This window comes from Patagioenas fasciata, chromosome 1 (genome assembly GCF_037038585.1).
Source record: "Patagioenas fasciata isolate bPatFas1 chromosome 1, bPatFas1.hap1, whole genome shotgun sequence".
In the NCBI taxonomy this organism is placed as follows: Eukaryota; Metazoa; Chordata; class Aves; order Columbiformes; family Columbidae; genus Patagioenas; species Patagioenas fasciata.
In genome coordinates this window covers 63293938-63307434 of record NC_092520.1, presented here as the reverse complement: position 1 = coordinate 63307434, position 13497 = coordinate 63293938, and the positions used below count along the sequence as shown (strand labels likewise).

The window sequence follows — 13497 nt, the reverse complement described above, 5'->3', positions numbered from 1 at the left end:
CTAAACAATCCTTGCAAACCTCACTTTTCCACTGTGAAGCCGGGCATGGGACAGAAGCGAGCCATGGAGGTTTAAGTATCACAGTGTCAAGTTGCCTTTCTAATGGTTTTCACCCTCCATCAGGTTCCTAGTTTGCTGGACCCTCCCAGACCATCTAGGCAATAAATCTGTTGGCCTCATGCTCATACAGATCAGTCCAACACTTTCTCACATTAGGACATTGTGTGTAGCTACATACTCAGTCACTGTGCTGGCGTTCTCGCATCTTGGATTCCCATGGGACTACCTGCCTGCCATCTCTCTGAGGACCCCACACAGTGGCTTACTACCCAAATTGCTTTTCAGACAGTCCTCAACAGCAAACATTCAACTCAAATATTATCAAAATCCACAAAGAGGGACTCATTGCATCAAAGCTTCAAGGCATATAGAATTTAGCGCATTAAATAACATATTGTCCAAGCTCTTCTAGTTCTGGGAACACAGATGGCATCTCAGCACAGCCTTCATTTTTATCTTTAGTTAAGCCTTCTATGGTTTTACCTTCGATGCCTCAAAAATGGAATAACACTGCTTGCATGTTGCTTTTTCCTCTTTTTCCATGCAGTCCACTCCTGTGCAATCAGTATCCTCCAAGACTGAATCCTAGTCAATCACCCAATCTCTGACAAGTCTACCAGGAAAGCAGAGAACAAAGTAGAAAATGAAAAATGAGGCCTTAGATGTCTCTAAAGAGTTCAGCTTGAAAACTCAGGAGTGGAGAGGATTTGGTCCATTTTGTGAAAGAACAGGGCAGACAATCTAGTAGAGTCTCACTTCAACCTGAAAGCAGGTGAAACAGTCTTCCAACACCATAAAAAGCTGTGAAAAGCTAGAAGGAGCAGTAGTTAACCAGGGGATCAGTCTTACAATAAAATGTGCTCCATCTGATCCCTTTCTTCAGCACTACACAAGTTTCAAGCTTCCTTTCTTATTAAAATCAGCCGATGACCCTTCATGAGCCCTAAAACCATTTCTCTAACCACACGCAAAAGCAGTACAAGCACTTGGAGATAGCAGGGGAGCCTGCAGAGCTCTGTCTTCCCACACACACGAGCAACTGACTGGATAGCCTCAGCAGCACAGTGCTAAGGGTTGTATCAATCTTTTATGTAAATGTTATTAAAATTTTAATTCATAGAGTTGCATGGAAGTTCTATACTGGATGTATAACTCCCTATTTATCAACTTTCAAACTTGCTCTATTAAATGGAAAATAAAGAACATGAGAACATGGTCATAACCCAATCTTGATTATGATATTCCTTCCATCTACAGTATTTCTGTGAAATATTTATGATAATTTCCATTCATCAGTTTGAGTCTCAGTTTTTAAGATTAGTCCCAGGATAGGCATGTGCAGCAGCCTGATTGTGAATGCCTACAATTGCCATTTGTTACTGAAGAGTTTTGGAGCAGATTTCTTGCTGTACTTTTTAAAAGTCCCATATGCATGGAATGTCCCATTGCATTAGCCTCAGCAAGGGGTGACAACTCATGGGTTCATAGGATTTTGTCTATGGTGCTATATTTTGAAAATCCTCCACATCTGGAGACAATTGTTTTGCTTGTAGGTGAACTCCACTTTGTGCATCGAACTGCTCATATGCTACCAAGTGATGGCAAGGAGACTTCCCATAAGAATGACTGAGAGAAACCTTTTGTATAAAAGAGGGACTGATACCTGAGAGAAATCTATGGATGGCTTACTAATCTTTACGACACATTGCATTTGCAGAAAAGAAATTAAGGACTTATGATCGAAAAGAAAGTTTCAGTTCAGCAGTCCTCAGTGAGCAACCTTTCTGCTGCCTTCGTAGAGAAATGGTTGAAAAGTTAGCCCTGTCGGATTAATATATGTGAAAACATGGCAATACTACTTAGCCTACAGAGGAAAATGACATGTAGATACTCCTTCTGATAGTGTCTTCAGAATAAATCTGGTGGGAGTCACTTGCCCAAATCCATTTTATTTCGAAAGCAGAGAGTCACTAGAGCACCCAGGCTCAGTCAAGAGCAAGCCAGGAGATATGCAAGTTTGTGCCTTTTAGCTGTTTGCATCAGGTGTTTTTGATTACATGGTTCATTGGAGAAAACATATTTCATTGATCAATGCACACTAGTCAATAAAGAGAGATGAGCAGGTTTTACTCCTCAATGAAGCAAAAGGAAGTTACTGACATAACATGAAACCTCCAAGGATATGATACTTCAGTTAGGATACTCTATTTACATACTTCAGTTAGTACAAATGGCAAGATTATTACCTGAAAAACAATTCTAAAGTTTTAATCTTGTCTTTCTTGTATAGGTATCTTAAATAAGTTTATCAGCTCTCAACATATTCTCCGTGTTAGTCACAGAATAAGTATCCACAGATGCTTCACAAACCACATGGTAACATGGTAACCCAGGGTCAGGAGAAGATCAGTAATGAGCAAGAAGACTGACAGGCAACAAAATATTGGAGACCACGTCTTTACCTGAGTGTGTCACATACATGCGTGTTGGTGCTGGAATCCAGTAATACTCACATACTCATTCACAATCCCTCCTATGTTCCTGAGTTCCAAATGAGCACAACATTTTTACTGGCATCACCAGCAGGTTGCTGTTTTGAGACTAAGTTCATCCTCATCTGTATTTAAGTCCTCACAGTGTTTAGGGAATAACATGTATCTCTTACTAAAAAGTGAAAATAGGCATATGGGGAAAACATAACTTTCCCATTGCTTCTGCGGGCCTTGTGTTGTGCCTGCTGTGCGGCTTGACAGAAATCCAAAGATGCTTCTCATGTTTAGACACATATTTTGTGAAAAGCATGCTTAAAGAAAGTATTGCAGGACTAGTAATTTAGAGATTTTGCCCAAGTGATCAATTTCTGACAGATATCACATGACAAACAACTTATCTGTTAAACTTTCTGCAGATAACCCATTCATTTGCTTTGTTCATTCAACTGAATATTAGCTAATCTAATACATCACCTTTCTTATTTGAACTTACTTCAAAGTCCTGTGTGCCAGCAGATCTAGCAGATGTATCCACTGAAACATGCTTAGTGTTTACTTTAAGTACTAAATTGTGCTCCAGCCTTAATAGCATCTTAATATGAGCCCAAAGTGGGCATGCTTAACCTGTAACTGCATTGAAACAAAGGCCGTTGTGTCAGGTCAATAAGCTAAACATCCCGAACCTGGTACCTCACAGGTTCATGGCCCTGTACAAGTCAGGAACCAGCTTTTGCAGAGCTCCATCCTTGTTGAGGGTAAAAGTCAGTAACATGGAAAAGCTCTCACTATCAATGAGCAGCTGAAGACACTCCAGAAGGTCATGCCCACAAATACATCAAAGAAAATAAAGATGCCCTGCCGGTGTGACTGCAGAGCCCCAAATTGCAGCATCTTCCTAGCAGGTTAGAGATGATAGTGTGAGTTCTGAGTGGTTCAAGATTGCCAATAGCCTAAGGGCTTAGAAAGACTTAGCAGGATTTAAAGGAGAGAAAAACAATGTAGAGATTTGTCCTCCTTCTTTGCTAAAAGCAAGAAGCTAGAGCATCAAAAGAAGCTAATCTCTGTGGAGATTAAAGGATCCCAAAACTTCCTTGCCAGCAAACACAGTAAAGACAGCAACAGAAGAGACAGCGAGGGAAAAGGAGATAGTCCTGATTCAGAGAGACGATCACTTCTCTTTTGACCAGATTCTATAAGCTTAGTGGCTTTTCCTTTCCCTAGAGTGAAATTCAGGCAGGAAAAGAGAGATACTCAGTGCTTTCCTTTTCTTCTTCAATATTAAAAAGACGTAAGACCTGACAGCATAATCTTCTCTTAATTTAAGGATCCAGCACAAACTAAATTAGCAGTAGCTTCCCTCCATATGCCACAGGGCAGGTCCTGTGTGGGGAGGGTGTTAGTGAGGAGGGGAGCACACCACAGTGTTCTGCACAACCCATGCTTGTGTCAGCCTCCTCAGAAATAATAATTCCTGTGCAGCCAACCAGTCTCCTCTACCCACCCTAAACACAAAAGATGATGCAATGTCACTGCCACACAAGGTCAGCATCCGCTTGACACGCTACCAAAAGGACCTGGCAAGCTCTCATTGCTGCTTTTGACAATCAGCTTCAATGGAGCATAAGGCATTAGCTGTTTGTCTACTGAGAGACACATTATTGGATAAAGCTGGAAGATATTTCTCCCTCTCACAAAATGGAAATCATGGGACACGTAATGCCCCCCGAACATTTAGAATAGAAATGTAATTTCCAGATAACAGAGTCACTACAGCACGTGACCAATGCTAGAGCTTAGTAACTGAACAAATATCTTTCTATCTTTCATTTTCTAAGTCATATCCAGTCTAAAATGAGAGCAACTATAAATTATTACCATGTATGATTGTGCCATGGGCTATCCCTTGTGACCAGTTAGTCTCAAAGTATTTCTGTTTGTCAACATTACCTAGGAAAATAGTCACTGGTGACTTTCCATGATAAAATAGGAAAAGAGCTCATAGGCTTTAGATTCACATATATTTTTACAACACAAAAGATACGGTTAGATCCATCCTTCCAAACAACAAGCCTAATGCTCTCTTCAGAGATAAATCCGCTAATGCAAGGATTTCATTCTCTGACAGTTTTGTACAGCAACTACCACCCCCTCCCAGTTATGCGGAAATTGAAAACAGCCAATCTATCACAAACAGAGCTGACACATCCCCTCCCTGTGTTATAAAGCCCAGTCTTTCATGCTCTACTCAGTGGTATTTTGGAATTTCCTTATCCTTTCCAGTGCCAGATCCAAGTCACAAACTGTACAGTGATAAGATGTCACTACCTGCCGAAGTCTTCACTACCTACCATACGTTGATATGATGAATAAAGCAATGAAGAGTATTCTGTTTGAACACGTCTGCCCCTGCCAGGTAGAGACAGCCTTTAGAAACACCCAGCACATCCACAGAGTGATGTGGAATGCCATCAAAAGATGTGTTCTCTAGAATATGACGGGAAGTTTGTAAGTTTGTAAAAGTTCACAGATTGTACAGCATTGCCAGCTTCTGGATGAAACTGTCAGCAGACTTTCATCAATGTATGTGTCCTTTGGTTCAGGTTCTCTGTACACAGCTACACTCCCACTTTCAGGCAGACAATTATTTTGAAACCACAGACTCCTGCAGCTTAAAGACACTTGGCTTCTTTGAACAATACTTTTCCTTTTGCTGCGCTGCCATCCAAGGCAGCCTTGACACACACAAAAGTTTGATCTCTAAGGACAATGGGAATTCAGTGTTCCAAATAGTAAGCTCCCCCACTAAATTGAATACTTTGTTTTTAGCTTTAAAAATAACTGCAAAGATCATCTTTCTAAGCTCTGCATTCAACATTGAGAAGCATACTGAAAGAGGATCAATGCCATCTTTCTCCAACTCATACAGGTCTCATTACAAATCACCAACCAGACAGAATTTCTATAAGGTGATGCACTGGTGCTACTCTGGAGTAGGTTGACATCAAAAAGTTGACTCAAGCACTGTTTTTCAGGAGGATAAAAATCCAAACATTTACAAAGTTGAATATTTTTTTCCACTTAGTACCACAAAAATGCTGGTCTGTTCTGGATTAACTTAGCATTGAGATATTGAGGCAGAATCTTCAGCAAAACGTGCTTTTGTAGCAAATAAAAGATAAAAAATTGTCTCCTCAAACTTGACCTTAAATGACGAGTTTCCCACTAGATTAGAGATCTGTATCAACTGAACCGCTTTCTATATCCAGCCAACCCAGAACATCTGCGTCAAACTTCAAGATCGACAAGGATGCAATGTCAATGCAATTTTTTTGACTTTGCAGTGTCAAAGTCTCTGATCCATACCTGTAATTCTGGGTAGCTCAAGTCTCATGTTCTTATTCTATTAGACTAAGCAGAGTATTAGTTGCGTTTTAGTACTGCAATGTTCTGTTCAAGATAACAGGCAGTAGAGTCTCATTCAAATTACTGTTCTGGTTTGAAGATCTGTTAAAACTATTAAATTCATTTTAAAAACTCATCACAGTGTGTCTTCTCACAAACTTTTGAACTATTTTAATGGTTTCTGTACAGTTATGTAAGCTTATGAATTGTTACTCAGTAGTCCATTACCCACTTTACGTATTTGTGACACAGCCTAATAAAGCAAGTGTAGAATCCAATGTCATTTTATCCTTTAACATTTATTGGCATGTTTGTATTGATTTTGTTAAAAATTTTAATTAAAGCAACACAATGTCACATTTTCAATATGATTCAAAAGCAACATTTTCACATTTCCAGTATGGTTTAAAACTTCTATGAAAGGCCTTGATGAAAGATTAAGACCAGCTTCAAAGTGACATTGGAGATCAGCTCTCAAAATCAAGATGTTTTACTAGCTGCTATGTGATATGAAGTATTTGATGTACTTTACAAATACTTTGCAGCTGGATGTTTCATTCTGCAGGGAGACTGAAATTACGTTTTTGTAAATCTCTGTAAGTTTTATGTCTTTGCTGATTGGTAGAAGTATAAGCTCTGTTCTTCCTTCAATGTAAGTAGTGTACGGAAAAAAGCTATTTAAGTGTCTGTGGATGGCTGTTTAATACTTCAGATGTGCTATCAAGCCTAGACCATGAAGATGATGACCCATAACACTTTGAATAATGATTGATCTTAAGTTGTCCTTTTGCTATGGTACTATGTATTGAATGCATCAATTAATTCTTGGCCCAGCTATTCTGACATGGCTCCTATTTTGTTGGCTTCAGTGTGGCTGCAGGAACACAATTTTTTATAGACTACCTTAACACGGGCAAATACAGCTGGCTTGAGGAGCAAAACAGAAAAGTTGTTCAGCTTCAATACTTTTAAATTTGACAATAAAAAAGATGATCTGAAAAACTTTTATAAAGCTAGCATTTTACTCTGAGAACAGACCCGGTTTCCCATCACTTTCACACTGATACAGATGTGATTTCAAATTAGTTACAGAGATTTGTAAGTGAATGAATGCTATGGGGAAATCAGGACCAGTGCTTTTAGCAATGATAAGTTGAAACTAAAAGAAGACTAAATTATTTTGCGGCAAAGTAAGAAAACCAGTGAGGAAAAGAAATTCCATGGACAATGAAGAAAAAAATAAAACAAAAACAACAAAAACCCCACAACGGTATATCACAAAGGCACAAGTAAATTTAGTTAAAAAAAATTACTGTTTCATGCTATGTGGGAGTCTTCTTCAGATTCCAAAGAACTGCCTATTTCTATTTCCTCCCCTCAGCGCTGTACATACTCAATACACCAAATAACTCTTGGTTGGATTTTGCAACCTCTATTCTCTCTGACCAGTGCCTTCAGAGATGGTACTGGAAATATTTTGAGAGCTCATTTAACCAAAAAATTACTTCCTTAAATATCTGAGCCTGATTCTTCACAGCTGTGCAAAGTGTTTTATTAATAAAACTCCTTACCGCTGGAGTGAGCACTTTTCTTACATTTACACCACTAGTGTTGTGGGGCTGTCTGTGGCCCCAGAAACTTGCTGTGCCACCACTTCCTCCATCCGAACCCCAGTTTTGTAATCTAACCTGGAGGATGCCCTGGCCTTTGAATTACAACACCTCCATTTTTTACCTGCTTTCTGGAACCACCAGAGAAAGTGTGAAGTACTAGACAGTGGAAAGTTAAGACCTTGGTTTCCCATTTGTAACAGCAAATTAGAGCCATTTTGTTTCAGCTCACTGTTTAATTAATATTTCCCTGCTTATTTCTAGCCCGTTTTGAACCCCTAAAGGCTACTAAAGTGGGTCTCCTACTTTCTTTCAGCTCCTGAAGCCCCTTAAGTAACCCACCTGCCTGCAAAATGTTTTCTTTTTATTTACTCATACTATATTTGAGAGTCTCAAAGCAGAAAGACATTGTTTTAACCTTCTTTAAGAACAGTCTTAGTAAAATGAGCTGAATTACACCGTAAAATAACATTACCATCAGGCAACAAACGCGCGGAGAAAACTTGAGGGACCAGCTCTACTAATAAAGTAGAAGATTGCTATTTCAAGGCAAGATATTGGTATTAAATAGCATCACACACCTTAGAGACCTGCTCTTTTTCCTGGCAGCATTTCAGAATGAGGAATTACAAGCGTGTTTATAGCAGCTGACAATTCAAAGCCTGAGCATTGGAAAGCAAAGCCTTGTTTACAGAGATCTTCCTTGAATGTCTTAATAAAAATACTTGAAGCTTTTCATTTTATATGCACCACATGGATTCAAGTACACTGATAAGGCAGACTGCATTGAAAGTTGAGAAGGCAATAAAAATTGGAATCTACTAATCTTGTATTTTAGTAGAAAATAAAGTCACCCGTATACAAGTTTTTAGTTTTCAAGGATTGAAGTAGAGAGAGACATGAAAGTATTGAAACTTGATGCTGCTCTGACCTTTTTTCTATGCAATCTACATAAAGAAGTACAACATTTTACCAAAATCTACTAAAGGTTCAGCAAACAGAAGAATTAGAAGAATAAAAGTAAGAAGATCCATTAAACAACACTCTACAGACAGGCCTTCATCCAAATGATGTGGGTTACTGTTTGTGACCTCCATTACCACGATTATTGAAAAGGATCCTGTAATACATATTTCTTCTTAAGTATTATTTTTACACACACAAAAGTCATCAGATCTTTTCTAACATAAGAATTCCAATATGAATAAATTATCCAGGTATGACTTCACTGAATACTCTTTTTTTTAAGAAAAAATCACTAGATGCAAACCCAGTCAAAGTGATCACAAACTACCTGAAAAGCAAGGCTGAAAATTTTAAACACAGTTAGTACAGAGAAAGTAGATGTGCAAAAATACATTTAAAAGTTCTCCTATTTACACTAATCTTGGGTCTTAATTCACCTTGTTTACCTTGTTAAAGGTCAGCTTTTTTCCCAGTCTTAGGATGCTTTCATTAGGTACAATATGCCAAAACTGATCATATCAATGGTTTTTTTTGACTACAGAGTTTCAGGGTTTTCCATTACCTTATTGTCTGCAACGGCTGGAACTTGCTTTTTATGGCATGATAATTATGATCAACTTGTTTGCTTTACATCTGTAGAGAAAACTGTACTCAGTAAAGAATTTATGCTCCAGCATCAGCAGATACTTAAAATTTCGAGGGAAATGTACAGTACATTATTCAACCAACTTGGCCAATAGTGGACAACTTTGTGTGCTGTAATATGAGTGTGTAATCTATGACTGCTTAAAGTGGAAATGTGTTCATCTGTGAACTTGAAAATTCTAACTGCAATTGAAAATACCTACTTTTGTGAGGTACAGTGGTACATAAAGTTAACATTGTTACACATCACATTTCCTTATAGTCTAATATAGGCACCAAGAGATGAGTTTGGAGGTCTTAGAGTGATTCACTATTGGGTGATTTTTCATAATTCGTAATACTGTCAAATAACAGAGTAGTACTTGGACATGAGATGCAACAGCAGTTCTCTCACAGAAAGCTTATACTTCCCTTAGTATGCAGCTGTCGCACTCTGGTGCCATCAGTATGGGAAATATCTAACCTTAGTGACATTTGAAGGCTGAGTTTGCCTTCATGGAGGTTTATGCACATACCAGAGCTTCATTAGAGCACCGTGTACCTAAGTGAAGCATCCTTTTTGCACGAATCCCAGAACAAAGCGTGCATTTCCACGACAAAGATGAATCCAGTATAAGAAACATTAGGAAACATACCACACTTCAAACATGTTCACCAAATCTTACCTAAATACAGCAAGAGAAGCAAAACTGTTCTTTTGAAAGCTGTAGACAAGACGGATTATTTGGAAAACTTGTGATACCTATTTGGCACTAGGATAACAGCACTGTCCAACTGCAACCTAAATCTTTGCTCCTAGACAACTCTGATAATACAACGTACCACAACTCTGCTAAGCCTATAATTACAAAACTAAAATCACCACCACATTTGTCAGTTAACCAGTCTCCCAATGAAACAAATACCAACAACACATTGGTAGATAGTTTATTTTTCAACAAAACAAAAAGGGTGGTTCTACTGAATAGATCCTCTGTTGTCAGATTAGCAAGTACCAACAAATGCTCTATTATATGCTAACATACATTTCATTCAAATGCACTTGAAAACATTGTATTATCATTCTTTTAAACACAAAGCAATATTATTCATCTCAATTCAACTCCAGATGCAACATAAAGCAGATTTTCCAGTTGTGAAGAAAATCAGAATTGAGTGTATGCTACATTGTGTCTAACCAGCATTTACACACAAAAACAATTTTTCAGTTTAAAAATTTTCTTCTAAACAGAGATAATCCAATGAGCAACAAAGATATAAATACATGTAATGTGCAAATATATTACTCCAATTACAGCATTAAAACACATACCAGTCTTAAAACACTTTGAGAAGTGAAACATTGTATTTCTGAGAGCCAAACACAGAGGTATGTTAAGTGAATAATAAAAACACACTTGTGTGTACTAATTGGATAATGACATATATTGCTTTGACTGTCAGTTACCACTGTGCCTTTAAAAGTTCCTTTTGTTAAGCATGTAATTTCACTGTTAAAAATGAATAAAAACCTATGCAACTGCCTCAAGACAGCTTTGCATATGGTACAGATCTAACTTCAATGTTACTTAGAAAATAATCTCCATTCTAAGTCTTTGCACTTTACATGCTCATTTACTTTATATCTGCCTAGGGTACGTTCTGGTTTGTTTTTTTAAAACTTTCCTGAAGCCTTGGGAAAGTTTATAGGGAGAACAATACACGTGGTATTAATCCATTCCTTATTTTGGTTAAAAAGAGTGGAGTTTGCAGATTCTGGATTACAGAGCCTTTCACTGTAAAAAAAAAAAAACCATTCAAAGCTGCTACCGACTTGCCACCAAGACAGGGTCTGTCCTCTGGTCCTCCCTGCAATGGGAATCCGCAAGTAATGGCATAGTTTTGACCTGCTACCACATCTCACGCTCCATCTCCCCAGGCACTCTGATGAGGGGCTTTAGTACTACCCCAGCCAGGAAGACTAGTCAATATTAAACTAAATCCTGAAGCAATCTCTCAACTCAGAGTTGGTGAGACTGATCAAGTCTGCATCTTACAAGTAAATAGACCCCTCAAATCAGCATTTTTACATCCCTGTGTCTGCATGCACTTTTTTTTAAACACCACTCAGAGCTCAAGTCTATCAAAGCTACCAACAATTTAAAACCATACACTGATGGAGAGGAGGGGGAGGGAGGTAATTTCAGGTACTCAGTCTGAAGTTTACCCTCCACTCCCCATGAGCTGAGGCAAAGAAACAGAGTCGCAACAGACAAGACACACTCCCAGAGTTTTCTGCCAGCCTCTTGCCTTTGCTCACGCAACCTATCTGAGGAGCATCCTCCACCTGTACCAAGACCTTCAACGTCGAGCCACAAAACACAGATGTGACAACAAACTACACGCCAAAACACCAACAAGCATCAGTGCCAGACGAAACCTCCAAAGGATCGCCCGGTTAGTTAGAAAAAAACACCAAAACCCGAGGCAACACTTCCAAGAGCATCTCGCCGTGCCCTTGGCAATCCTCACTCTTTGCCCCTCACCTCCTCCTGCAGCCCCTGCTCAGCTCCAAAGTGCCTGAGCCCCACACCGTCCTCCCTGGCGGGGGGTGGGCTGGGAGCCTGTTTCCCCACCAGCACTTGGAAAGAAAACACAAACCCAGCCAAGTTCACCCACCGCTCTCTCCGCAGCCCCGGCTTCACGTCTTGAAGCTTACCCCGGGGGGAGAGGGCAGGCAGCCTTCCTCCCCGCGCTCGGCAGTCCGGCTGCGTGCAGGGCGCGGAGTGATGGAGAGCGGGGAACTCTTCAGTGATAATCAGCGCTGAGAGGCTGCTCCTGTGAATAGTGTACATCCTGTAGCAGCAGGCTCTGCTTCTAGCAGCTGGCAGCAGCCTTTGCCGGAGCAGTGATGAGCACAGCTTGAGATCTTCCACAATTAACCAAATATTGTATAGCGGCAACAAATCAACAACTAAAAAAACCCCGACTCGCAAATAAAAGCAAAGTACAATTTCAGATGGGAGCTGAAAGCTTAAGTCACCGAATGCTACATTTCTTCTTTAAGATTATTCCAGCGAGCTCCTTCTGCTATTTTTACTGTACCATAATGCACTAGGTCTGGCTTTTACCCTATTGAAAGAACATGAATATATTATTATCCACACAAAAGAGCAGGTTATTGTTTATGAATTACCAGCCTTCCCAGCAACAAAGGCTATTTTCATAAGAAAACTCAATTTCATTTTAGCTCCAATTTGATTACCAGCTGAAGAAAAGCAGCCCTGCGCCTAAACCTCAAAGGATTTTTATTCATACCATTGAATGGGCTTTATTGCTTCCTTTTCAAAACTGATGTAGAAAGCTTTTAGAGTAAAACATTGACAAAAAATTATTGCGCTGCTATTTTGTGCAATAACAGAGCTGAAGAGGGGCAATGATTTCTCAGTCATCCTTCACTGTACTTCAGAACAGTAAAGGCTGGAATTAATGACAGACCATAGAGAGGAGCTAAGCCAAGGTCTCACAATGCATGTCAAATCTAAATGATCACTATACATTGAAAAGACCCAAAAAAGCCTGCAGCTGATTGATTCATGGCTTTCACAAGAAAGACAGGCTTGAAGAGTTTATTGCACCACAATTTACTCTGAATTATCATAAAAATGAATGTAGAGGCTGAATGTCACCCCGGCACACTCCAAAAACACACATCCAGGGACAAAGTTCACCCAGGAATTATAGCAGTGCTGTTCATGCTACTATAGTTAAGGGTCTGTCACTTTTCTCCTATTATAGGGGGTTTTAGCTCAGCTGTAAAGCTGTGCTCCAGAATAAAACTTGGCACAAAGGTCTCATTTTGAGGGAATATAATTTTTTTAAACAAATGCCAAAAAAAAAAAGCAACCCTTCCTGGCTGTTTTTAAGTTAAACATTTCTAAAAGCTGCTTGCTAATTTCTGAGGCTTTTTTAACAATTGTGTAACTCAAGACTGGGTTTTGGATTTGAATATTTTTTCTCTTAAAGAAATAAAAAATTAAGCTGTCAGACCATGAAGGGCACAAATTGGTTTTGCTGTATTGGACAAAAAGAGTTTAAAATCATTGATTTTTAAAAATGGTTTCTAGACCACGTATGATAGTTGAGTGGAATTGAACTGTTAGTATGTAGACTTTGCCAAAGACACCTGGATGCTGCATTATGAAAGCAGCCTCTGTACCACTATGATTTGAATTGGCTCAGCCACTAAATTAAGAAGCATCCCAAAAAATTCACATACAGCAGATCAGAATGAGTCAAATGCAGCACATTTAAGACTACTGATTCTGAGACGCTCGTTCTTT

General features: G+C 39.1%; 1 long non-coding RNA gene across 1 annotated transcript in view; it reads right to left on the bottom strand.

Annotated features, from left to right (window-relative positions):
• Positions 1 to 12246, bottom strand: part of LOC139827796 (uncharacterized) — a 229088-nt gene extending 216842 nt beyond the window's left edge. The window contains exon 1 of the long non-coding RNA XR_011738763.1: positions 11874 to 12246. This is a non-coding gene — a long non-coding RNA (uncharacterized lncRNA). The remainder of the gene's footprint in view (positions 1 to 11873) is intronic.
• Between the last annotated feature and the right edge of the window lie 1251 nt (positions 12247 to 13497).